Source organism: Mauremys reevesii, linkage group 3, assembly GCF_016161935.1.
Source record: "Mauremys reevesii isolate NIE-2019 linkage group 3, ASM1616193v1, whole genome shotgun sequence".
Classification (NCBI taxonomy): domain Eukaryota; kingdom Metazoa; phylum Chordata; order Testudines; family Geoemydidae; genus Mauremys; species Mauremys reevesii.
The window spans coordinates 138,211,502-138,239,411 of record NC_052625.1 but is presented as its reverse complement, the minus strand read 5'-3'; the positions used below and the strand labels follow the sequence as shown (position 1 = coordinate 138,239,411).

Sequence of the window (27,910 nt, the reverse complement as noted above, 5' to 3'; positions counted from 1 at the left end):
ATGTCAAAGGAAAAAGACAGGAGCTTTATAAGAAACAGGTATAGATACAGAATAGCTGCATGTATTCCCAAATTTATCAATATTTATTTAGTGTTATTTTTATTCTCAATTTATAAAAGTGCTTGTAAAAATTAAAAATACAGACCAGAAACTTCCTAGGTCAAAGACCTCCAAAAGAGCCTCCTTCAAGCTCATCTAAATAAATTCTTCCTGGCACCTCCTTTTTCCATACACTAGTATTATGAAATCAGAATAGAAGCTTCAATATAATAGGTGCCATACAGACACATAGGAAGGAACAGTTCAAGTACTTGCTCATGTCAATTCCAAGTAGGGGTGTGTGTGCCATGTGCAGAGTCATCGGAAGGTTTTTCACCCCTTCTTGGCAGTGTATATAGGTCCCTGCCGACCTGCCGCCTCTTCAGCTCCTTCTTACCACCAGTGTTTGTCGTTGGAGCTGAGTGTCTCGCTTGCTTTGTCAAGCGTTTCCCCTAGTGATCTCTCTCTTTTCTGTTAGCTTGTAAAGAGTTAAATAGTTAGTGTTAGTTACAGTAGTTAGAGTTGTGAATCACAACCATTACCAGTTTACTGTCCTCCCCCTCGGCCTGTCATTAGCCCCTCGAGTTTTCACCAAGTGCGTGGCAGTCATTGTCTAAGTTCCCTCTAAGCTGTGAGGCCGTGCAGCAGCCTATTAAGCACCACACAGGGCTGCGGCAGGGAGAGATACCTCTCCCCCCGGCCCAGACCTGCCACTGCGGGGAGAGGCGCCCCGGCCCAGACCTCCGGTGGCCAGGGGAGAAGCACCCTCCCCTGGCCCCAACCCAGCCCCAGCCCACACCTGCTGCAGCTGGGGGAGAGTGCTGGGGTGGGGGGAGTCCTCTCGCTGTACCCTAGCCCTGGGACAGCCTGCACCCCAAACTCCTCATCCCTGGCCCCACCCCAGAGCCTGCACCCCCAGCCGGGGCCCTCACCCCCACCCCCGCACTCCAACTCTCTGCCCCAGCCCTGAGCCCCCTCCCACACTCCGAAGTCCCCAGCTCCACCTCCGCCACATTAATTTTGTTATGTGCACAACGCATCACCTCCATATTGGTGCACTGTAAACGGGTCGACTCACCCCTGCGGAGCCTCCTGCTGGTTGCTCGTTTTTTACTCAGTCCAGCCCTGAGCACCCACCCTCTGCAGAGTGATCCACCCTGTTTGTGGCCCCTGTGTCCCCCCCCCCCCCCCGCCTTTCTACATGGGGTGCTGCCCCCCCCCCAGCGACTCTCTCTCTTCTCTCTCTCTCTCTCCTCTCTCCCCCCCCCCCCCCCCTATCTGCCTTGCTCCTTGCTTTGGCATTTGTCTAGCCATTCAGCCCCACCTCTGGGGGGCAGCAGCAGACAGCAGTCATCACATCACTCATCAAGTTGGGTTTTTTTTGGCTGCCTTTGTCCTCCCCCCCCCCCCCCCCCCCTGCCCCCCCAGTACCTTGGCCCCACTGGCCCTGGCCCCTGGCCCCTGCCCTAGGCCCCTCCCCCCCCTCTCAGCCTCACCCCAGCCCCCCTGCACTCAGGTATCCTAGGCAAGCTCTCAGCAGCCCAGAGAGAGAGACTCCAGAGAGAGAGAGACTGGCTCCTGCCTGGCTGCCTGTGGCTCAGTGTGGGCCTGGCTCTCAGTGTGGGCGTGGCCCCAGCCAGCCAGCAGCAGCCCAGCAGCTCAGCTTTTTGCAGCAGCTCCACTTTTAAAACCCTTTAAACCCCCCCCAACAAAAACCCCACCAGGGAAATGCACATAACAAAATTCATTCAGCACTTGCGTGGGAAAAATTAGAAGGAACACTGGTCATAGCCACCTTCCTGAGAAAAAGGCAGGTGCAGGTATTCCTGTACTTCGGTGACTGGTTATTCAGGGCCTGCTCCAAGGCACAAGTGTAGCAACATGTCAGCATGATAAGGTCTGCCTTTGACATGCTGGGTCTCTTGCTGACTGTCCACCAATCAATTCTATCCCCTATTCAGAGAATAGAGTTTTATAGGGGCAGTGTTGGACTTTGGTAGGAAGGCTCTGACATGACCCGAGTCTTGTTTTCAGACAATGCACAGCATCGTAGAAGGCTTTAGGCAATACCTCACCACTGCAGCAAGGAATTGCTTGAAGTTCCTCGGACATATGGCATCTTGTACTTTTATGTAGTACATCATGCAAGGCTGAGGTTCAGACCTTTCCTGGCCTGGCTGGTGTCAACTTATCACCCAGGCCGCGACAGCCTGGACAAGGTGGTCACACTCCCACTGCAATTTCTCAGATCTCTCCAATGGTGGCTCAATCTGCAGGCAGTGTAGTGTGCACAGGTGTCCCCTTCGCCAAACCGCATCCCTCACTTGCTCTCAGTTGCTCCAAAATCCTGTGTAGACATACCCTGGCAGACCGGTAAAGGAAATGAGCACCAGAAAAGATCACCCTCCATTAAGTATGTACTGCCTCCAGTTTCCTGAAGTTCAAATGCACATCAGCTGATCTCGATGAGCTGTTGTATAGAGAAAGAGGTGGTCTCTTTAGGAGCTATGATTGGATCATATATGGGCAAGTATATAAAAGGTGCATTTTGGTATGAATGAATCTACTTATGAACAAGGACTCTTCTCCTTTATTTTATTCCACTGTTTATGTAGCGTAGGTGTCCTTTTAAGTCATCATAACAATCATTAAAGATTTTTATCCTCTTTTTACATAGAATACCTATTTGTCCAACTGATTATTTGAGGATAGTGAATGTGTTGTTTCCTTACTTTTATTGTCCTACACTTGGGTGGATTGTAAATGTCTGCCAGTTTTGTACTATTATATATTTCAGACAGCTACTTGTTTTTTAATCTATTTTTTGTAAGTGTCTCTGGGCATAATCCAGCAGATGAATCATTATTTATATTTAAGTATCTAGGTTCTAAAATAGTTTTAATGCTATTTAAGCATATCCTGTCTGTGTAAAATAATAAAACAATGTTAAAGCAGGCCAGGTGCCACATCACAGGAAAACCGTATTCTAGGCATTAACAGATTGGGAATCCTGTTAAAGCATAAAACATTTTCTTCAGTGATCTAAACTCCTGACAAATTAAACCTTTTTTTTAACTTTTCAATGGGAATTTTTGTTTCATCCTCAAACATGCCCTCTAAAACTGTTTGTGGACAATTTGAAGAATGGAAAAACTCTCATTTATTTCAGCACAGCCAGGATCTCCCCCTTCCCACCCCCAAGTACATAAATATTTACACAGCCATCAGACAGTTAGGTGCTTTCATAATGAAGGTACTGGATTCTTTTTTGTGTATTATATATTCAACTGCCACTTGTCTCTATTTTTTTTTTTTTTTTTTTTGGAAGTTGATTTTGTGGCTGAAGAAGAATCTCAGTATATATAAGAAACTTTTGTGTGTAATTTGAAAAAAAAAAAAAAAAAAAATTTAGGATGTTTCCGCTTTTTTCCATTTTAATTAATTTTCTTAATTAGTAACAACAAACAAACAAACAGAGACCTGAGTTCATTTGAACTACGCTTGTGCAAATAAAAAAAAAAAAAAAAAAAGTGCTTTGCTTTTGCTTGCTTGCTCTTTCTGCTCAATCTCTTTCATCATGCACATTGAAAAAAAAAAAAAAAAAAAGAAAAGATTGAGGTGACTTGATCATAGTCTACAGGTTCCTACGCGGGGAAAAGATTTCCGATAACAGCTGCTCTTTCGTCTCGTACAAACAACAAAACAAAAGCATAGTGAGATCCAAAGGTGGGAAGCTGAAACCACACATTCAGACTAGAAATAAAAGGCAAGTATTTAGCAGTGAGGGTAATTAAACATTGGAACAGTTTTCCATGGGCTGTGGTGTATTCTCCATTCTTGCAGTCTAAGTCAAGGTAATATCTTTCTAAAAGATCTGTTATAATTCAGGCACGTTATGGGCTTGTTGTAGAAATACTTTGGCCTGTGTTATGGAGGCCAGACTCAGTTATCACAGTGATTCCTTCTGGCCTTAAACTCTATGAATGAAGAAATAGCATCTAAGAAATTTTTTTAATAGTGACATGTTTCTGAACCAGTATCAAGCGTTAGTGAACTTCTCATTAAATACTAAAGGGTTATATCTTACTCTGCAAGAGGTCGTGTGAGTTTCAGTGGAACTACATGAGGAGTACGGTGATAATAGGTGAAAGCAAAGAGGATCTAGCAAGATGCTGCCTTCTCCCTCTATTGAAAACATCTTCACTCCATTTGTCAAGGTATAGTAGTACAAAGACTGGGACTCTTACTGCATATGTCACTAATCGTGGAAACTCATATAGTTTAATCCCAGTGTTTGGCACTTGGCTACAACAGTAATGAGTAGAGCCAGTTAAAAAGTATTTATAATTAAATTGTTAAATGTATTATCAGAAAATGTATAAATATTATTCAACATAATTTCAAAATATTGCTAAATAATAATAGTAACAACAGAGCATAGATTTGGGTAATCAGTCCTAAATTATTGTAGAAAATGTAATTTAAGAAGTTTTTATTCTTTTCTATTTTTGCTACTATATTCAAAACTGATTTTACTGCTTTTGGAAAGTGTTTTAAATCAGATTCTAATCTCTGCTACACAGAGCATAAATCGTTCATCCTGAGTGATCTGTTACTACTGCACTTGCACATCACTAAGACAATAACACTGTTTATGTTCTTAAATACATGGAAATGTGCATTGTGCATCCGAGAATAGGATCTGACCTTCATAATTGTTCTTATAACTTCAAGTTGTTTCTATGGAAACACAGTATGGTATCTCAAATCTCTGATTTCTCAAACTGCAGTGAGATGATTCAGAAAATAAACAAAACTCCAGTTGCTGCAGGGAAAATAGAGAGGAAAATTAGACTGCTGGCCTATTGCAATGTTAATGGCTGTCTATTGGGAAAGTCTCTTGAAAGACTTCCAAGTTCTGTTATAAGGACATAGAGAGAGAGAGAGAAGGGGTGAGAATCCTCATCCAGTGACATCAGATGCCCAGTTTGAACTTTGAGAAGTATGAATTTGTGCATTCAAATTACATTTCAACAAGGCAAATATCTCATGTTTGCATAATCTCTACCATTTAATTACAAATTTCTGTGTGATATCAGTGAAAATTCAGAGAGAGGGGAAAAAACCCACATAACCTATTGGCTTTCTGGAAGTCCCAGAAAGCAATTTAAGTCTATGTATGAATTAAAAATGAAGATTTTTATGAAAGGAAGCCTGCAATTTGCCTTTGTTGAGGGTAGGCACAGCAGCTCTTACAGTGTCTCTCTACTTACTTCTCAGTGCATCAGCCTTGCTTCTGAGGTAAAACCCTGGTGTGAGGGCTACATTTTTGAGAATGCACATAAGTGCATGCTAAGGTGAAAGTTCAGATATGGTAATAGCTTCAATAGACCTCATGATACTGTAAGCACAACTGGAAGGGATTAAGATTTGCCTTATGGTTAAGGAAAGCAAACTGGAATCATTTCCCACTTCTGCCACAGACTTCCTGTGTGACCTTGGGCAAGACACTTAGGGTGGGATCCAGAAGGTATTTAGGTGACTAAACCATGGATTTAGACACCTAATTCACTATTCCGCCACAGATAAATATTTAAATAGTCATTGGGCCAGAGAGAAGAAGTGAAAGAGCAAGCATGCAAATGACTTTGTTATCCAGGGGCTAGGGTGCTCACCTGCGATGTGGGAGACCCAGGATCCAGACTCTGTTCCCACCACTCTTTCATTCTTTATCCATAGTGGAACAGCTCCAACAAGAGAGATTGATGGAGTCCCACATCAGAATATCCTATGGCCCAGTGGTCATGAGACAATTTGAACAGGGGTCTCCCACCTTTCTTTCCCCCCACCCACAGATTGGGGGGAATTGAACCTGAGTCTCCAACATCCCAGATGGGTACTCTAACCACTGGACTTAAAAGTTATAAGTTCAACTCCTCCTTTTTCTCTTTTGATTTTGCATGGAGTGAGACAGGCACCCAAGTCATTCCCTCAAGAAATGCTGTAGGCACCTAAGTCACCTGACTGCAGGGGCCAGGTTCCTGTTCGTGCCTTGTTGGCAGAGCTAGGCACCTCCTTGCAGCCTGGACTTAAGTGCCTATCTCTGAGAGAGGGGCAGAGCTTAGTGCAGACCTCTCTTATCAACATCTCCCCTTGACTAGTCTAGACAGCTCCCTCTTCCCCCGAGAGTGCTGGCTTTTGTACAGGGAGCATAGGTGCCTAACTCACCTTTGTGGTTCGCAGTGGTGTTCCTGTGATTTTCTAGGTGCTTAAAAGTTAGGCACTGCAATGCTGAGCATCACAACACCTAAGTTCCTTTGTGGGTCTCACCCTTAATCTCATTACACCACAGATCCTCTTAGCGGTAGGGGCAATGGTAAAAGTTTTCTCCCGCTCTGTCTTTTTCCCCTTTTTAGATTGTAAACTCTGGTTTAGGGATTGTCTTTTATTACATTTCTGTACAGCAGTTAATACAAAGGGGATTTTTGCAAGTGCAGTTGTGCACATAGGTAAACATGAGATTACTTCATAAACCTTTAAAATAATCTCAGTGGGCAGTACTGCCTGTACCAAAAAGAACTACTTCCGTTCAGGTCCTGAGTCCTTTGGGGCATGAAGACAGCATGGTCTAACTGAAGGCATCCTTTGACCATTCAGGGAGCAGTATTGGGGGGGACTTCAGCAGAAAGACAATATTCTTCCTTTCTTGGTTGAAAGAGTTCAAAGGATCACTAAGGGGCCTTTACAGGTGGTGAAAGTGTTTGTGTGTGAAATGCTTTCCCTATTTAAAATAAAGCCTCAGATGTATGTATACAATCTTGATTTTCATTCATTGCATAGTTAAACTGTATCTAACAGTGCTGTTTTCCTGTCACTTAAAAAAATGGGCTTTGCAATCCAAAATAAAAGCAGTAGCCAGTAAAAGAGACTTGATTGATATGAGCCAGAAATATTGATTGTGTGTGTTGCAGAGGCCAAAATGAACTAAATGGTACAATTCACATGAGTAGAGTTATCCACATGCATAAATGTTTACAGGATTGGGACCTCTATCTGGATGTGTAATCACAAATCAGATGACTAATTCTGTTGCAACAAAGTTTTATTCTTGTGTAAATGACCATTTCCACTTTCTCACATAGCTATATAATGATTTGTTTACAACAAAGCAATTGATGTTGAAGTGCATTTAGGGGCAGGCTTATTCAGATATGCCCATGCCTTTTTATATGAGTAATGCAGGGATATTTTTTCAAAAATTTGAACCACCCAAGCCACAATTGTTCTGGAGGTTCAGTGTTCATGGACAGCACTGGATTGATTTGTCCTAGAATCTGAAGTTATTTATTTTTCCACAAAAGCGGTGCAAGACAGTTAGTTCCCACTCTGCCCCACCATTGTGCTTCAACCCTGAGTTGGAAGGACCCCCCCCCACACACACACACACCTTAAAAAAGAAAAGGCAGGTCTATCTGTTGTCTGACTCAATCAGCCGCTATGCCAGTGGTAATTGTGTCTTTATGCTGGATATGGCGGGCACCTGTTCACAAATGAGATCACTACCCCATTTTACATGGGTCACCCAGTAGCTGTCAGGTAGCAACTGCTTTCAGGCAATACTTATCAAGGCTAGATTTTAACAGTGACATAGAGGTGGAAAAACTATATCCCATTACAAAATTCTTCAGCCATAGTCCTTTTTTAAATATATATATGAATGAATGAATGAATGAAGAACATGCCTAGGAAAACTTTGTAATCTTAGTGTCATGTTGGGGAACACTTCACATGTTTATAAAACCTACAAAATAGACTCCTGTAATGAAATGCTAACTTTAATTTTAGCAGTGTAAATGACAATGCTATAATTAGCAACTAAAGCACATATAAATTAATCATTATTATGTAAAACTCACACTGAAGTTCAGTGAAGAAAGTCAGCATTCATTTAAAAGATAAGATTATTTCAGAATTCTTGGAATAGTCTCAGATAATTCAGCTCTATGGTATCCTTACAGTTTATGAAGTTTTGACATACACATCAGTTTGATTATCAGTAAAAGAAACCACTTCTCATAAAGGCAGCACAAAACATTGATCCATATATGTGTGAATTTTGGAATGCAGAATTGCCAAAAGATACAGGAGAGAAAGGAAGGATGATTTTACTATTGAATGTCTTTTAAATAAAAAGAGCTTAGTTCTTTTTAACCATCTCCCTCTTTTTCATTTTGTCCCTGGGAAAGCAATTAAGTCCAGACTTGAAGGAATTTGAAATCACTAGAATTCTCAGACTGTATGTGGATCATGCACCTAGACTCTCTATACAAGGCATAGGAAGAGCTAGGTCCCTGAGAACGGGATCCACAAAAGTCAGCCCAGTAGGTTCTGACTAATGAGGAAACAGGATTTTCCACTTCTCAAATGAATGCCTGAGATATTCTGAGGTAGGTCTCTCATTCTTTCTTGCTGAATCAGTTTTCCTTTGGATAACTAAGTAAATATTCTTTGGGTAAGAGAGAGAGAGACTGAGAATGACTCTGTAGTCCAGTGGTTTGGGTACTCTTGTGAGAAGTAGGAAATCCCTGTTCAAATCCCTTCTCTTCATCTGGCGGGGGCCAATTGAACTAGGGTCTCTGACATCCTAGATGGCTACCTTAATCACTGGATTAAAGATTATAGGGAAGAATGTGGACATCTCCTTTCTGGTAGTTATGTGTGGAGTTAGGCATGCTCTAAGAACATCTATCTGATCAAGCCCCACAGGCAAGATGTGTCCTTCACCTGGTTAGTGGATCACCCAAGGATTTAAGTATGATGTGGGCACCTGGATGCCTGGCTGAGGCAGCAGTGTGCATTACCAGAGACTGAAACTTAGGCCCCTAGGGCCTCTTTACTACAAAAATGTAGTTGCTGAATGAGTTTAGGCATCTATGAGGTTAGGCAGCCACTGAGTGGGGATTTTGCAGATTGCAGTCGCATCTGAATTTGGGGGGCCTAAATCCATGCTTCTTGCTCATAAATATGGAAGCAACAACCAAAGACATTGCAAATCATTTGGCAAACCAGAAACAAATTAACAAGAATTGGAGTACATATTTTGCTTTGAGCTTACTCCTTTAATACCAGATTGGACATTCTGGTTTCTCTAATGGGTAAGATGCTTCTGTTGTTGGTAATACACATCAGTTAGCTGGCTGTGGTACTTGTGTGCTATGAAGAACCTCTCTTCACCTGAACTCCCATTCCCATCCAGGCACACTATCTGAGGCTTTTTGCTCTTCTGTTTGTTCTCCCATGAAACCAACACCGTGCTTGATTCCTCTTTTCTTTCTTAATCAACTGCTACTGTAAATATTTTAGGGTAATATGTACACATACACAGAGAGAGACTAGTTCTGGGACTGAAAAGGGTTTGAGGAAGTAGATTAGGGATACAAGTGTGGAGTTGAGACATGAACTGGCAGAAAAATCAAAGCCAATACACATACTGAGAGAAGCAATACCATGCTCAAATTTACATCCAGTGTATGGAAACAATCATCATAGAGTAATTTATTTAGTGCACATGCCCAGGAATTGCAGGTCCCTAGGGTTTAGTTAGGTTCATCTGCAGTTTGTCATGGAGAGAAAACAGGTGGCCCAGGTAAAACTAACAGGGACAAATCAAGAAGTGCTAGATTATAGATTTAGACAAAAGTTATGTCTACATTGCAATGTAAGCCCAGGCTCAGACTGAGGCTTGAGCCCAGACCCCTTCCACCTACACACAAATCTTTCACACTCAGGCTTGAGCCTAGGGTCCTAGGAGCTACAGGCAGGGTCGGCTCTACTGTTTTTGCCGCCCCAAGCAGCGCGCCGAATTGCCACGGATGGCGGGAGCAGTCCGTGTGCCTTTAGGGCGGCACGCGCGTTTCCGCGGCGGTGGCAATTCGGACGCAGCTTCTCTCTTCAGCGGGAAGACAGAAGCTGCGCTGCCGCAGACAGCTGAACATAGAAGCTGCCGTGGAATTGCTGCCGCCGCAGAAATGCACATGCCCCCCTAACGGCACATGGACTGCTCCCGCCCTCCGCGGCGGCACGCTGCTTGGGGGCAAAAACACGGGGACTGCTGCCCCTTGCAGATTGCCACCCCAAGCACCTGCTTGGGATGCTGGTGCCTGGAGCTGGCCCTGGCTACAGAGCTGCAGGGTCTGAGCCAGAATCAAGCAATGAGCCAGTGTGCAATCCCAATTGCTTTACAATGTAGATGCAGTCCCCCACAATTTAGCTCCTGTGAGTCTGCCAAAAGTATCCCACAATCCCATCCTTTGCCTTCTCTATCCCAAGAATCTGAAATAGACTCCAGTGAAAACAGAAGCAACCCTCCTTGGCATACAGCAGCAGTTCAGTGAATCAGCATTAACCCTTCCATTGTCTTCTGACCACTGAGCTGCAAACACACCCTCAGAGAACCTTTTGTGTTTGCAATGGAGACTGAATGGAAGAAGCCTTTTGGAAAGCATAATGCTTCACTGTCATGGGAGCACAGCCAGATTTTGTTAAATCTCTGGTGCAAGGCCAGAAAAACAGTGGACTTTAGTAAGAGGGGGAGATGGAGGAGGAGAGGGATACTGCTTTCCGGCCACCCAGCTCTGAAGGCAGCACTGCTGTCAGCAGCAGTGCAGAAATAATACTATATCATGCCACCCTTACTTCTGCACTGCTATTGGTGATGGTGCTCAGGGGCGGCTCTAGATATTTCGCCGCCCCAAGCAGGGCGGCATGCCGCGGGAGGCGCTCTGCCGGTCGCTGGTCCCACGGCTCCAGTTAACCTCCCGCAGCCGTGCCTGCGGAGGGTGCGCTGGTCCCGCGCGGCCACTCCGCAGGCACGCCTGCGGGAGGTCCACCGGAGCTGTCTTCCGCCCTCCCGGCAACCGGCAGAGCGCCCCCCGCGGCATGCTGCCCCAAGCACGCGCTTGGCGTGCTGGGGTCTGGAGCCGCCCCTGATGGTGCTGCCTTCAAAGCTGGATTCCTGGCTACTTTCCAGCTGCCACTTTCTAGCTACTCAGCTCAAAATCACAGACATTTGTTCTTATTTCAGAAATTTGCCTGGACAGAGATTGGAGGACAAAAAAAAAAAGTCATGTCTGGGAAAACCTGGATTTATGGTAACCCTAATTACAACAGGACCCCAACTCTAGTCTAGAGTATAAGAAAAGTTTGCATTTATGGCAAAGATGTTATGCAATTCCTAAAAGGGAGCAATACAATATTTTGTTAAAATTCTAATATTATATATTTTCTACCCCACATTTGATAAAGTTATTCAGTCTAACATGAGTTCCTTTTCTCCTCCCCCCCCCCATCTCTCCCTCCCCCCTGCCTGATATTTTAATCTTTTTGTGACATTGGTAAAACCAGTGCCCACTCTGGCCAAGACCTTAGGCATTAGCTAAACTGACAAACTCATAGCTGGACACCAAACCAGCTCACCTATATGTTAGTTTTGTTCAAAATGGGTATTAGTCTTATAAGAATATGTTTAGTGTTTAGACTCTGTGAAATGCTTGTAAATTGCTGCCTGCGTTAATCTCACTTGTAATGTCTGTGTTCCATGCTATAAGGAAACACATAAGCTTTGCTTTATAATATTCAAAATGTTTGCACTGAACTTGTGAACCCAGACGTGGGAACCCAGGCACCTATCCATGCAGAAGGACTATCAAAAATTAAGTGGGCCACATAAGACAAAAGCTTTGTTAATTGTTCCATCCAGCCATGGAGAAGTATATGCAGAAGGCTTTGTCCCATCGATTTGAACACTGGAAGAGGGAAGTAAAAATAGTCAACATGAAAGTTATCTCATCTCTTTGCTGTTTGAATTCTCACAGGGCCAGAAACATTAAACTAAGGCGGAGATCTCCAGGAGTTATCCCTGGGTCTGCCCTAAAAGACATTTTGAATTGACAGATTACCTCATCTCTGTGATCTTTAGGTCCATCTTTAGATGGTAATTCATTGTGTGTACATGTTTGCTTGCTTTAACTGGAAATAACGTTCTCATTTCTTTTTCCTAGTTAATAAACCTTTAGATCATTTATTACAAGACTGCCTACAGGCATTGTCTTTGGTGTAAGATCTAAGGTACGGATTGATCTGGGATAAGTGACTGGTCTCTTGGGACTGGAAGCAATCTGGATACTTTGTAATATTTGTTACTGGCTTGGTGAACTCTACCTATAGAACATATGACCAGTTTGGAGTGTCTGCCCTACTTTTTGACAGTCTACCCTGAGGTTGGCATTCATGGTCATGAGCCACTCCAAACAGCCTGACAGTTCTCACACAAATAAGATATGTAACAGCTCAGGCAGCCCTCAAAACAAGTGGAAGCAAAATAAAAAACCACCACCACAAGTAGCTGAGATAACATCTCTTATAATAAACATAACTCCCACTACAGACAGCACTTCCAACAGATCCTTGAAAATGATTCCTTCTGGAACCTAACTCCATAATAATAAGCATTCAGGTAGCAGAACCATCATTGCAGATAAATAACATTTGCAAATAGTGAATAAGCAAGTTAATACAAGGATGCTCAGAGAATAAACTTGTTCATTTTTTTGTGTATTTCATTTAGTAACATGGAATTCTCTTGGCTAATCAAATACAGAGGTGGTGTAGAGTTACTGATGCATGACAGTTTCCCATTCCCCCCCTCCCTCCCCAGTTATGCAATTCTCCTGCAGTCTGATTGTGGATGCCTGTTTTGCATAATCAATGCACAATTATAACCAGGCTGTGAACGCTAATTGCTCTACTCTGACTCCTGCACTCAGAATTTTAAGACATTTGCTGGTCTCCTGAGCTTCCCGTTCCCTTTAGCAGAAATTGAAATTCTACATTTGCACAAAAGGAGAAAAAAAGAATAAAATCAAAGGAAATGGTGCTGGCACTGCTGAAACTGAAATTGTTTAAAGAAGGCTGAAAAATAAAAAAACCTGACTCACCCACCTCCTTACTTGCTTGTTTTGGCAGGGCATGCTTGTTTATTTCAGTGGAGAGAGCGCTAACTCTGTAATTCAGAGCTATGGATGGTAGTCCTGTTTCGCAATTGAACTACACAGCATGAGCTTGGGAAAATCATTTCACCGCTCTGTGCCTCAGTTTCCACAGCTATCAAATGAAGATAATGAAACGGACTCTCCTCTGAGAAGCACTGTGAGATCCACAGATGAAGAGCACTATACAAGAGTGAAGTATTTATTTTGTTTTCAACGTTTGTTTCGGTTGGGAAAGTTCAAGCTCTTCCATACTAGCTCAGTTGTGAAACAATGTAAACAAACACATTGCAGTTGATTTGGGGAAGAGGGCTTTGAATGGACCTGAGGAGAGGGAAATGAAAACAGAAGGGTAGAAAATAAAATGCAGAGAAAGTGAAGGGTACAGAAGGAAGAAAATAGGGAAGGTAACAGGAGAAAGAGCCAAAAGTTTTACAATTTAAAAAACAATTTAGCTTTCAGCCTACAATAAATGAGCTATCAAATAAGGGGTTCTTCTGTCATTTAAAATGGAATGTTTAATTAAAATTTCATCCTTAAATGATAGCTTGTGGGTACTTCCAGATAATTGAGAGATAATAACCATATCATGGGCTAATAAACTCTTCACCTTAGGCCTCAGATATCCTGGATATGATATCTAATAAATAGGGAACTCCCTCAAGCCATCCCATTATATTATTTATAATACTTCATGCTGTACTAGTAAATGTTCTGTTCTACTTTGTAAAAGTAAAGACAACGTTGTAATGGGAGACCTTACTACAGACAGCGCTTTGCTATAGAATCTTTGCCGGGAAGTGGAGGCGAATTGCTGGGAGAGCTTGAGAGAATGTTTGGTGTACGGATTAGCAAAATACAAATTAATGAGGGTCTACTGTAGTTTACATTTCCTACGAACTAGAAACTGGCATATGAAAATCCCCACATACTGATGCTGAGACAGAATTAAGGAAGCAAATGAAAAACAAAATGTTATTGTAAGTGACAAGCTGTGGCCCAAATCCTGCTTAGCTTTGTCATGTTTTAATTGGAACAAGGTAAGCAGGATTTTTAGTCTTATATTTGAAAACCCATTGGTAATCCATGAAGAATATCCTGTAAGGGTCTGATCCTGCAAGTCACTCCATGCAGGTGGAGACCCATTCAATGACGTCAGTGCAACTCTGTGTGGGCACAGTGGTCTTCCTGTGTGCACTGTGGTGCAGGATCAGTGCCTTGATACAATACAAGACGAAGTAGTCCCTGGACTCAAAAGCTTGATTTTTTTTTATTCCACCTGTTTCATTCAGTTGTGGTGTAATCCAGTGTTTGAGATACTTCATTGCTTTGGAAGAAGTTGTGATGCCCAAAACTGGCTAAGTCAATCCTTTAGGCCCAGTCCTAGTGTAGAGCATATAACTAGTGCATCCGAGGAGCAACCTTTAGAAGGAATACTCTGTGTCACGGTTCCTGCACAGTTACAGTTTTGCTCTGGGTGCAGCTTACTTCTCCCCTCATGCCTGCCCAGAGAATAAGGGAGAGCAGTCCCAAGGTTGTGCCACTTTTCACCCACTTGTCTCAGTGGCAAATAGTTCCACATCAGACCTGCACCCAAGCTCCAGATAAGGCTGAGCAAATAGATGTGGGAGGGCCTTATTCCCTACTTCCCTGTTCAGGTGGATAAACTAAAGGCACAATCTGATCCTAAATTAATTAGGAAGGAAGGTTCTGCTTAGAAAGAGGCGTTGCTGTTAAACACAAATCTTGATAATTACTGGTGATAGGTAAGAATACCTGAGGAACAGAAATCCTGATAATTTAAAGAGCTCATGCTTCTTTTTCTCTCGTTATATATAATGTTTGCTCAATTGTAACTGTGGTTTTCTAAACACAAGCAAAATAAAATCAAGTAGGCCTTCTTTGCTTTCATATATTGCCTCAATTAAAATAGGTACTGATTTAAAATTCAGAATAAAGATTGAGCTAAAAATAAAAATGACTGATCTGTAAGTATAGATCACAGCTGTCGCTATTTAACAGACGTGATGTGATACACATTATGCCTCTTGGGCAGGAGTGGTCATAAACATATTGCTTCTATACATTTTTAAAAGCATTTTCCAATGGGACTATTTAAAATATATTGTTTCTGATAGTTATACATCAGACTTCCCCATGGAAAGCATGTAGAAAATATGCATCTATTCAAATATCAATAAACACAGGTGTAAGCAATGTTGTTGTAGCTGTGTTGGTCCCAGAATATTAGAGAGACAAGTTGGATGAAGTAATATCTTGTACCAGACCAATCCAATAAAAGATGTTATCTCACCCACCTTGTATCTCTAATAATCAGTGACACACACTATTGCTACTGATGATTGTCTGAAATTGTAGGTCTTTGAAGTTAGTAATTAGCAGATAGACATTTTCTATGTCCCAATCACACACACATGACCCCCTGATGATTGCACTTGTTTTTCCATTGTCACGGACTTGGCTTTGAAGGTCACTCACTGTTACAAACAAAATACTCATTACTTATTTTACCTTCAGCTACAAATTTGTTCTCTCCATTGATTTTTCTGTCTGATGTAATGCTAAAGGAAAACTGTTGAATCTGGATTAGTGTTACATTTCTCAACTGCTAGTAACACAGTCTAATTTTCTCATCTCAGTGAATTATATTTGCATTTGGGCAATCTTTCAGAAATACAGCTATAGTAGAGGGATTTGGTAATTGTCACACTTCTTGTATGCATCCTATTCAGACCCATTGTGTGTATTTGAGACTCAGTCCTGCAAGGTGCTGAGCATAACTGGTGAGGCACTGAGCACTGTCAATTCCCAATGAAGCCAGGGAAGTTAAGGATGCTCAGTGCCTTACTGATAACAGCTTGTGGCTATTTTGGCCTTACTCTGATGATAGGCACTACCAAAGAGGAAAAAAAACCAAATATCTACCACACAGGTAGAAAACAATTAGAGATGTAGGAGAACTTGGCATGTAGCAGTCAAATGATACCATGCTGCACATATTGTCAATTATGAAGAGCTTCTAAAAGAGGAATGCCATTCCAACAATATCTGCACAAAGAGGTTAAAGAGAGAGGGCGTGTGCAGAAGCACAGCTTTTACGGCTAAAAGCAGAGGGATTGCTTCTCCCTCACACTCGACTGGTGCAGTGACAGCTCCTCCTCCTGTATCAGTCTATTTCATCCACTGGTTACATGCACTGGATAGGTTATGAACTGCAGGGGCAATTTAATTTGAAAATATGGTACCAGAAGAAATACGCTCTGCAGATAGAACTCCCATATCTAAAGCTGGAATTTCCTAGCCCTTCATATGCTGTGGTTTGATATTGTTATTAACAAAGTATACTCTGAGCTCATATACAGTATGGCAGAAGTCCTTGCCTTCAAACAGCTACTCACATGAATAGCCCTTATGTATTGTCCCAGTGACCACTATGGGTCAATGGAGGTCAGTATGGGTTTGCAGGATCGAGATTTAAATGGGCTTTTGGCAGTTTCACATGCAGTAAATGTAAAGGTTACATTTTTGCTGTGTTATTTGCATGTTACAGTAATGAAGTCCCAAAGTAGATTTAAATAAAGTATTAGACTGGAGCAGCTCCTCTTGCCAGCAGGAAAGAACAGATTGCATTTAGTTGTATTCCCAGGGCTAAGACAGGAGCAGGGTTTCAGACTGAAAGCAAATAAATAGTATCAAATGTCTAAAAACACAATTGTTCTAAAAGAAGCGTAAAATTTCTCCCCTAGGAAAGACCACAAATTAAGATGAGGGAGTAGCTTTATATACCTGACATGTAATTTACCAGTCACTGTCAACTGTAAAGAGAAGATTGTAAGCAATGGAAACACATCTTTATACTGGGGTTTAGTAAGTGTGTATGGGGAAGAGACTTTTTTTAAGTTGCTATGGAAAATCTTCTCGCTTGTATGCAGCCTATCTGTATCAGGAACATAGGAATTGCCATACAAATTCAGAACAATTAAGTACTTCCTTAGTGCTCCATTTAGGAAGGAACAATCAGTTGCACACATACAAAATGGGAAATGACTTCCTATGAAGGAGTACTGTGGAAAGGGATCTGGGGGTCATAGCGGACCACAAGCTAAATGTGAGTCAACAGTGTAACACTGTTGCAAAAAAAGCAAACATCATTCTGGGATGTATTAGCAGGAGTGTTGTAAACAAGACACGAGAAGTAATTCTGCTCTACTCCACGCTGATTAGGTCTCAACTGGAGTATTGAGTTCACTTCTGGGTGCCACATTTCAGGAAAGATGTGGACAAATTGGAGAGGGTCCAGAGAAGAGCAACAAAATGATTAAAGGTCTAGAAAATGACCTATGAGGAAAGATTGAAAAAATTGTGTTTGTTTAGTCTGGAGAAGAGAAGACTGAGGGGGGCCATAACAATTTTCAACTACATAAAAGGTTGTTACAAGGAGGAGGGAGAAAAATTGTTCTCCTAAACTACTGAGGATAGGACAAGAAGCAGTGGGCTTAAATTGCAACAAGGGTGGTTTAAGTTGCACATTAGGAAAAACTTCCTAACTGTCAGGGTAGTTAAGCACTGGAATAAGTTACCTAGGGAGGTTATGGAATCTCCCATCATAGGAAATTTTTAAGAGCAGGTTAGACAAACACCTGTCAAGGATGATTTAGATCGGGGTGGTGTGCCAAGTCTTCATTTATTCACTCTAATTTAAGGTTTTGCATGCCGATAATACATTTTAATGTTTTTAGAAGGTCTCTCTCTATAAGTCTATATATTATATATATTATATAGCTAAACTAGTGTTGTATTGTAAAATAAAGAAGGTTTTCAAAATGTTTAAGAAGCTTCATTTAAAATTAAATTAAAATGTTGATCTTACGCTGCCGGCCCACTCAGCCCGCTGCTTGTCTGGGGTTCTGTTCACCTAGGCTTGCAGCGGGCGGAGCGGGGCCTGCAGCGGGGATCCTGGCTGGCAAGAATCCGGCAGCCAGAACCCCAGACTGGCAGCGGGCTGTGCAGGGCCGGCGGCCGGGACCCCAGTGGCTCAGCCCACTGCCACTCAGGGGTTCCATCTGCCAGCTCCTGCCAGCCGGGATCCCAGCTGCTGGATCTGCTCAGCCCGCTGCCAGTCTGGGGTCCTGGCCCTGCCCACATACAGTGGGTACCTACCTTCTCCCTGGTTCTGGCCATTCTCTTCCTCTCTCTGCACTGAGCTGAGGATGGGAGTGCACTGAGCACAGGGCTTGGGGTGAAGGGTCTGGCCAGGAGCTAGAATGAGGGAGGGGGCTCAGGGTTGGGGCAGGAGGTTTGGGAGTGAGGCACTTACCTGGGCAGCTCCCATTTGATGTGAGGGGTGCAGGTGGGAATGTGTGTGTGGGGGGGTGCAGGCACTCCTGTTTGGTGCTCAGGGTGGGGGTGGGGATGTGGGGGGTGCCTTGGGTGTGGGGGGGCTGGGGATGTGGAGGGTGCAAGAGTCAGGGCAGAGGGCTGGGGGCATGTGAGGGAGGTGCAGGTGTCAGGGAAGAAGTGGGTCTGGATATGTGTGGGGGTGCCAGAGTCAGGGCTGGGGTCGTGGGGTGTGTGTGAAGGAGTCAAGCACAGGACTGGGTGTGTATGAGGGAGGTATAGGGCTCAGGGCAGAGGGCTGGGTGACTGCCCCCCTCAGAACCTCCAACCCCCCCGCTCCTTGTCCCCTGACTACCCCCTCCTGGGACCCCTGCCCCTAACTGCCCCCCAGGACTCCACCCCCTATCTAAGCTTCCCTGCTCCTTGTCCCCTGACTGCCCCCCTAGGATCCTACCCCCTACCTGACCCCTGACTGCCCCGCCCCTTATCCACACCCTCACCCCCAGACAGACCCCTGGGACTCCCATGCCTATCCAACCGCTCCCCGCCCCCTGACAGGACCCCCAGAACTCCCGACCCATACAACCCCACCCCCGCTCCCTGTCTGCCCCAACCACTCTCCACACCCTACCTCCTGACGGTCCCCCCCAGAACTCCCAACTCATCCAATCCCCCCAGCTCCTTGTCCCCTGACCACCCCCTCCAGAGACCTCACCCACACTAACTGCCCCCCCAGACCCTCCTTGCTCCCTGTCCCCTGACTGCCCTGACCCCTATCCACCCCCGCCCCTGACAGACCCTGGGACTCCCATGCTCCATCCAACCCCCCCTGCTCCCTGGATGCCCCCTCCAGAGACCCCACCCCGCCCCTAACCACCCCACCCGGGATCCCATCCCCTATCCAACCCACCCTGCTCCCTGTCCCCTGACTGCCCCCCCATCCAACCCCTCTGGCCCCGGTCTCCTTACCATGAGGCTCCAAGCAGAGCACACAGTCCCGCCCCTCAGAGCGCTGCGCACATGGCGACAGGACTCCGGTTGAGCAGGGAGCGTGTCTGCCTCCCCATGGAGCCAAACACTGCCCCGCGGGAGCGCGCAGCCCAGGCCCCCAGAGTGCTGCGAGTGCGGCGACAGGGCTCCAGGGGAGGGAGGAAGGCGGGGGAGGGGACGGCGGCTTGCTGCGCTCGGCCGGGCGCTCCGGCCAGAGAGCGCAGACCCCGCGGCTTGCTGCACTGGGAGAGTGGGGCCATTTGCCCACCCCGTGCTCACGCCTATGCTTCTGCTCCTTGCCCCCGTGGGGGGAACAGAGGGCAGAAGAGAGCAGGCCAGGCTGGGCAGGATTTTTAATGGCACACTGGAGTCCCAGCAGGCAGCGGCATTCCATTAAAAATCGGCTGGCGTGCTGTCTTTGGCACGCGTGCCATAGGTTGCCAACCCCAGATTTAGATAATACTTAATCCTCTCCTGAGTGCAGGGGACTGGACTAGCTGACCTCTTGAAGTCCCTTACAGTCTTACGATTCTATGACCAATGGTCCATCCAGTCCAGTGTTGTGTCTCTGACAAACACTATTAACAAATGCTTCAGAGGAAGGCATGAACCCTGGCAATTAGCAACTGATATATATCCTGAAATATAAAAGATTACATTCCTTACAATTTTTGTATCCTAGCTACTGTTATTGTTCACATCTTTATTTTATTATTCCTATAATAGCATTTTGAATCCTACTATGCTCTTTGCCTGAAAAATACCTTGTAGCAGTTCCATAGGTTAATTATGTTGTATAGAACCAAATTCCTTTTACCAGTTTTGAATTTTTGCTTGTCAATATCGAGTGCATCTTTTCCCCTATATACCGTGAAAGGGTAAGAGGAGGTGTTCAGATAATCTTCTTTATATGGTACTATAACATGTCACCTTTTATTAGTCTCAGTCATGTTGCACATACATAGTGTTTTCAGTTCTTGTTTTCTTCATTGCGGCATGCCACAGAATTCAGGCCTGCCGGCAATAGCCAGTATTCAATCATGTAAATGTATGTTTTCCATCTATTCTGAACCTCTGAAGGATTTATGGTTTAACAATTTTCTGCCCCCCAACACATTTTGCATGCACATTTGCAATCAATGCATTTGTAGGAAATGTATTGCATTTGTGCACAACTACCAGGGCTGACACTAGCTGCACTGGCATCCTAGCTGAAGAAAGGATTTAGTTCCTAATTACCACCCCATTTAGCTCCCAAAAATGCCCCTAATGTGCCAAGAATAATCTCAGTCTGCTCTTCGTTTTCTCTGAGATTCTGCTTGCACTTTATTTTCTGAACTCCTGACATATCCTTGAGACCAAGAGACTGATTTCTCTTATTCCATTTGCATTCCACTGACCTGTTGGCTTTTGCTTGCCTGTAGGCAGAATGACCGTGGCAATTCTAGCACTATTCCAGTTTATCCTTACATATGGTGCCCTAGACAATCATCTATATCACCTGCATGTAAAGATAACTAGGGTCTCTCCCCTTGAAGACTAGCCTTCTCATTTATCTGACATTAATATTTCTATAGGGCACATCACCATTGCATCTTTTCATCTCATAGCAATGTGTGCTTCTGATATTGCCTGTGTCCCTTTAATCACCTTAGTCAGAGACTCAAGCAATAGAAGGGGGAATGTGGATGCTTTAAAAAAATACTCTGACAAAGAACAGAAAGGAAGATTTTGTTTGTTATCATTTGATATTATAGTTACAATAGACTCTGGAGGTTATCAGTACTATCTTTCCTGTGCTCCGAGTCAGATGCCGTTCTCAGTAGGGCTTCAAGGTGTTTAGTGCTGCAGGCCTGCTGATATAGATTTCCTATGAATCTTTTTTTGCTATCTATCGCATAACTACAAATCAACCCTGCCTGCTCTATATTAAACATTGTGCAGGGGCCTTGTTCACTCTGCAGTGACAGAGCTGTCAGGAAACTCAGAGGACAGCTATGTCAGGCCTGTGAATGTTTCAAAAAATATAAAAGCAGTCAGCTCCAAGTAGCCTGCAGAAAACCTTGCCTTTGGCTTCAGCTGGTGTTACTATGTCAGCACAAATCACCACAGGGAGCACAGAACAGAAATGTGATTCTATTTCTAACTGCACTGCTTTAGATTATTTTAGTTTAGGGAACAGGGTTATATTTCACATTATATCATTGGCATTTGTTACTTTGAGTATTTAAGTAATAAATATTCTATATTTCTTTACAGATGAGTGTAATGTGTAATGAGGTGTCTCCTCTATTATCAGGGAGAGGCAGAATATATACTGCCTTCTTTCCTGGAGCATATCCGGTTTGCCTGGAAGAGATGAGTGCCTTGCTTCTCCCTAATCTACAAGACTCCTGGTCCCAGGCCCTTAAAGAGGCAATAGCCTAAGTTTTCCCTAACCCTATTTGGGGGACCAATTCCTCTTTCTCAACACCTGCTTCTGCTCTTCCTTAAGGTTTTTGTCCACTCCAGAAGTCCAGGAATCATGCCTGGGGCATGAAAGGGTCATGCCAGGGGACTGAGGTTGACTGATCTCTTGTCCTTACTACTTGTAAAGGGGACAGTCCCCCTCTTACAGGTATCCTCTGAAAATCTGTCTGCACAGTCCCTTTATGGCCCAGTTCTGCCACACTTACCTACCCACCGTGTGTTGTACATTAGTCCATGAAGTACTACGCTCAACAGAGTACTTGCAGTCTGTAGTAAGACAAGGTGAGTAAGAATGGCAGAACCAAGTTCTTAATTAACAATACATTGTTTAGACCATGATACCATTACAGAGCAACTTCTTTCTCAAACTCTTAGTTTCATGGCCACTGTTTATGTGCAAAGCTACAGTACAGATTTACTTATATTAGTTAAAAGCTTATGTTCCCTACATCATTAAATAATTAAAGAGCAAATAGATATTTGCAATCACTATAATAGTGATTTATTGTGATCTATTTTTAATGTTGGTGATGATATAGCAGAGGTCCAAAAAGGTTTAACTCTGCTCTCTTTTCTGGCAACATGGTGAGCATTACATGGTTAATATGTTAGTCCCCATCACTAGAGCAATCTAAGATGAATTTGTCCCACCTTAGCACTTGTCACATAGCACTAGTGACTGTCCCATTTCATTTGCAACATAAGTATACATTTCCCCTGAGGGCCATCCATAACATCTATCTGTATATTCTGCACACTAGGAAATACACTACAATTTACAAACATCCTTATAGTACTATCTCAATAATTGTTTTGTACTTTTGTTATGGAGCGATAAAGATAAAGTTCACAAGTTCAGGTCCTCCCACTGATTTTAATGCATTTATCCACATGCATAGCATAATGCACATGCATAAATGTTTGCAACATCAGGACCAAAGATAGTCTATTTTAAAGGAAATATTTGTAGTTTTAATTATTTTAAACCCCAAAAGTAGATGCATTGCCTCTTGGATTCCACATGTACAAGACACATGGTGTTTGTATGATGTGTGAACATTATGTTTACTTATAGCATTATTTTCAAGCATTCTTGATATTCTGTTAATCCGTTCATGCACAAAATACTAATCAAATTTTGTCATTAGCCCTCTCGGGAATGATACCATATTACTCTATTTTGGGGATTATAAACAAGAAATCCAAGAAGGGATTTACACCACCATTAGTTTATTGCATGATTTAAAAATATTAAATATATTAGGACATGTAAAAGTATTGGGAAATATTTAAAAATCAACTGGGAAAGAACACTGTCATCCAGCAAGAAAATTAAGATGAAAAGAGGAATGAATATAGCATTGCTTTTAAAGCCTTTGGAGTTTCAAGTGAGTGTAGACCATTAGTTTCTGTATAAAGGGCAGAGTTTGCACCTATGAATTATCCTTCCACCAGGATGCCCTATCATCAACTTGTTTGGAGTGCTCATAAAAGGGGTAATTTTGCCTTCATTCAGAGATGCTTGTTTAGAAGTATCCTGATTTATTAAAGAAATATTTTGATGATGCACCATCAAGTCGCAGTAAGAAAGCAAAGTTTAAAAAGAAAAGAAAATGCAAAATCAGGAATAATGTTAAAGCTGCATCACTTGTTATCCAGCCATAGGTTTTTCTTGGTGTCCTTATTTCTCTGTGAGCAAGAGAAGTAAGACTGGCAATCATCCTTAAGTAAAATAATTACATTTTTTTTAAAGCCTTACTGTACTGCACTATTTAAGTACCCTTGAGACATCTAGGAATTAATTCTTTGCTGGCATAACTCCACTGAAGTCCTATGACATTCCAGCATTAGCATAGGATATTGTCAACATGAAAACATACATCATTAAATGATGCAGCATTCTCTGTAGTATGTATGCCAAGTGCCTGCATATTCCAGACACCCCCAGAAAGAATTCAGATCAGCTGCTACTAAACAGCAAGAGGAAAAAGTGAAAGAGCTACTGGAGCTATGTGATCTCTTCCAAGCTTTCACATTTTCATATGAGAAGCAGATTCATGGGCCCTGAAGTTAGACAAGGTATGAACGAACCCAGTCCACTGGTCAAAACTAGTTGAAAATCTAGAGGCAAAAATAAGGGTTTGATGGGTTCATGTCGAACTGCATGGGTGTGGAAATTCAGCAGAAGCTTTTCAAATAATAAGCTATTTAGCAAAGGGTGCTATGATAGGGTGAGAAAGACACAGCCCTGAGTTAGTTTAGCAGGGGAATAAGAGCTGCTGTCCCCCCTCCCCCCCCCACTGCTTGGTCCTGTTTACACTATGACTGACTGGAGTGGGGACAGAGGGAACTTCACACTCAGTACTCCCCCCTGTGAGCAACTAGGAAAACGGAGCACAAGAAGTAGAAGGCGCTCTGGCTCCTTCCTTCTCTCTGGCCAAGGTAGATGGGGAGTGGGCAGATTAAACTGCTCCAGCAGAAGAGTTGTACTTATTTCCTCTCCCGCAAAAAGAACAAAGTAGCTGTAGGGTAGGAATTGTGTTTGAGTCAGTTTGTCCTCTGGTCTGCTCCTGGGGTGGTCCAGTTACGGGCTGTCTTCCTCAGGGCAGATGGTTACTTTCCACTAATAAGCAATGTATTCTGTAATGCCCACTGGATGTTACCCCACTTTGGAACTGAGATCACTCTCTCCTTTATCATTGTACTAAAGGATTCTACAGTACATTCACCAACCAAACAATACACTTTCAAAATTTACTATCAGTCAATAATTAATGCAACGCCATAGAAATAAAGGTCTCCCATTTTGTGTATTCATTCTGTAGGATGGAGAGGCAGCATAGGCCTTCCATAGCTAGGGCCCCAATTCAGACAACATTCATATCTCCATGAAGGGTGCTTAAGCACATGCTTAACTTTATGCACATACTTTAATCCTATAGAAGTCAGTGGTGTTGAAGGATTTGCTTGAAGTTATACATGTGGTAAGTCCTTTGCTGAATTGGGGCCAAAGGTTGCAACCAGCTTCCACTATAAAGTTCTGCTCAGTGCCACTCAAATGTGGGTTTGGAATATTGGACAGGATTTAAAATTCTTGTATTTATAATGGAGGCAAAGAGAAAAGTGTCTACAAAATGGAAGAAAATTTGTCAAACTGCTTTTGAGTTAAAGGTCAGTCTTACCTGATTTGAAATCTTGCACTTTGTGCTAGAAGGAGACAAAATGCTAGATAATCACCTATTATTAGTCTTCAAACTTTTCAGAAAGTTATGTCTAGTGGAAGACTTATACATTAGCTATATTTAGTTGATATTAAGCAAAATTATTTTTCCCTGTTTTTTTTAGGAGTGGTGGTGGATTGTTTTAGGGCAGAATCTAGCTCCCCATAGTTTTAGTGAGAATCCCACTGTCAATTATGTCAATGGCATTTTATTGTCATTAACTTCATTGCAGGCAGGATTAGTCACTGTATAATCTTACCCTTTTGCAACTAACAAATCCATACTAATTTTGTTCCAAGGTTGAGTTGGAGCTTCTTGAGCTAGATCTACAAAGGGACTAAGGTGCCTAACTGCCATTTTAGGTGCCTAAGGGCAAAATTTAGATCCTCAAAACCCTTGCTCAATTGCCACCTAATGCTTCAGATACCTAAAGTCCGTAGGTGCCTATGTTTCTACTGAAGTCTCCATGGCACCTAAATTTCTGTTGTAGGGTATGTGCAAAGCTGTCTAGTTTTAATGCCATGTGTCTAGCTCATGCCTACACTCCAGCAGGATCCTTGCCCTGCCTATCTCACCCTGTAGGGTCCAACCCACTAGGTAAGTTCAGAGCAGCCCTACCAGATTGGACCTCACACAAACTACAGTTGGAAGGGGGGCACTGTTCCCTTTAAGCCAGTGGTTAGAGCCTTCACCCAGGCTATGGGAGATTTGGGTTCAAATCTGCCTTCTACTGAAGTGGTTCAAGCAGTCAAACCAGATTGCCCTGCTGACTACTCTAGCTTCTGGATAATGGAGTAGTCTGAAGTGGTATGCTCTCCAAATCTCATTTTGAAGTTGTTCCACTTTTATAAATAAATTAAATATTCATTGAGCTGGAGAAAGCCTGAGAATGACTTAATAGCCCAGTGGTTAGGGTACTCACCTGGGATTTAGAGTACAAAGTTAAAGTCCCTGTTCCAATGAACATTTATTTGTGGATTCCACTAAGCAGCCAGCTGTCTAAATGTTAGGCATTGCAATTACTGAATTTATGTCCTCTTGGTGGCTCTAGCCCCTTGTGTCATAAATAGCTTCTCTGCTATATTTTGTAATATTTGCCTGAGAGACCTCCATGTACTTATGCTTTTTCTACTCATGAACTGAGCCCCATTCTTTTAAAGGAAAAAAACAAACGGTTGAAACCTTGAGTCTCAAGTACTATTAATTTCCCTTCAATAAAAGTGATGGGTGAGTGGTATGGTAGCAACCCTCCCTGTGATTGTACCTTGCCAGGTTTGTATGTCTCTGCATTTCTGGTAAATTAATAGTATCAGGAGAAACTATGCTGCCTTTCAGATGAAATGGGAAATGACTGCTCTGATTACCCATGTCCATTAATGATTCTGTGGCATTTTTTGTAAAAGTAGGATGGTTAACTAGAGGGCTCTGGTCAAATATTTTATCTGCTTACCTAAAATTCTCCTTGCAACATAAAATAGATAATTTACTTTTCAATTCCCTTTTTAAAGGCTCCTGTGCAGTGTTGCCATAACAGAATGGCTGTTGTATTTTATTCCCAGAGGTAGCTGAACTTCACTTCGGTGGATTCCTTACATGTAGAGCTTTTTACAGCTTGCAGAATGCTTTAGGATCCTTCTGGATGAAAGGCACAATATAAGTTTATTCTGGTTTTGCAAGGTTTCAGAGGGACACACAAAATCTATGTAATGTCTTGATAATAAAATCAAGAGAGCTTGTAGAACTTGCAAGGTCATCATTATTCTGAATTTCTTTAAGTGCAAGAAATATCCTGGTGTAATTCATGGACTTACATGTAAGTTCGCTTACAGTTCATGGACTATCACGTAAAAAAATATATCAAATCAATTAAAATTTAATGAATTAAAATCTAATTACTGATGTACTTTAATACAATTTAGACATGACATTTATGACAGATATTTGCTTCTTTTTATCATGTCTTTACTGTCTTCATTCAGAATTGCTTTAATCACAGCAACAAGCTAACAGGAGTTAGCTGTGTCTCCTAACATTTGACTGTTTCTGAATATGTTGGAATCATTGCAAGAAGTGTCACTTTTTCATTTACGATGTTATTTTCAGGAGCAGGGTCCATGCCACTCAGGGTGTCATTATTTGTCACAGCTGTACAACCTCCAGCATTCTGCATTCATTCCTCCATGTTTTCAGAGTTAAAATTCAGGGTTTTTTTCTTTTTGTACCAACACATCTTTCCATAAGTTCTTGTACAGAAAGAGATGAATTTTCAGAAGTGCTTGGAACCCAGCCACACTCATAGGAGTAGATTGGGAGCTACTATGTACTGAGCATTTTCAATAATCTACAGTTCAGGGCAACTACACCTGTGTTTCCCCTCTGTGGTCTAGCAAGGACACTCCAGGATAGAGGCCCCTCAGCCATCATCATTCTTGGGTAAAGCTTTGCAATTCTCTCCTTCTTTATCAGGATTTTTCCAGGATGCACAGCTCCTTACCAAGGAGCTGACTTCCCCCAGCAAGTCAGACTGCCTAAACAGACCTATCTTTCCTTCTCCTCACAGGCTATGAACAGTTTAATTGCCCATAACTTATACCACACAGCCCTTTCTAAGCAAGCACATTTATTCTTAAGGTGAAAGCATCACAAAAAAAGCCATTAAAATTATAAAAACTTTCATGCATGACAATAAGCTTACCAGCGATCATCCCAACTCCAACAAGGGCTCCTACAGGTGATAAGTCCTTCAGTCAAACACACCAAAGGTTTTTTCCTGTGATCACAAGTTCA

The 27,910-nt window shown here is 42.8% G+C and overlaps 1 long non-coding RNA gene across 1 annotated transcript; it reads right to left on the bottom strand.

Moving 5' to 3' along the window:
* Positions 1 to 62: 62 nt before the first annotated feature.
* LOC120400652 lies at positions 63 to 27,910 on the bottom strand. Its single transcript, XR_005595945.1, has 2 exons — positions 27,819 to 27,910; positions 63 to 517 (listed from the first exon to the last, which is right to left on the bottom strand). It is a non-coding gene; the product is annotated as an uncharacterized LOC120400652 (long non-coding RNA).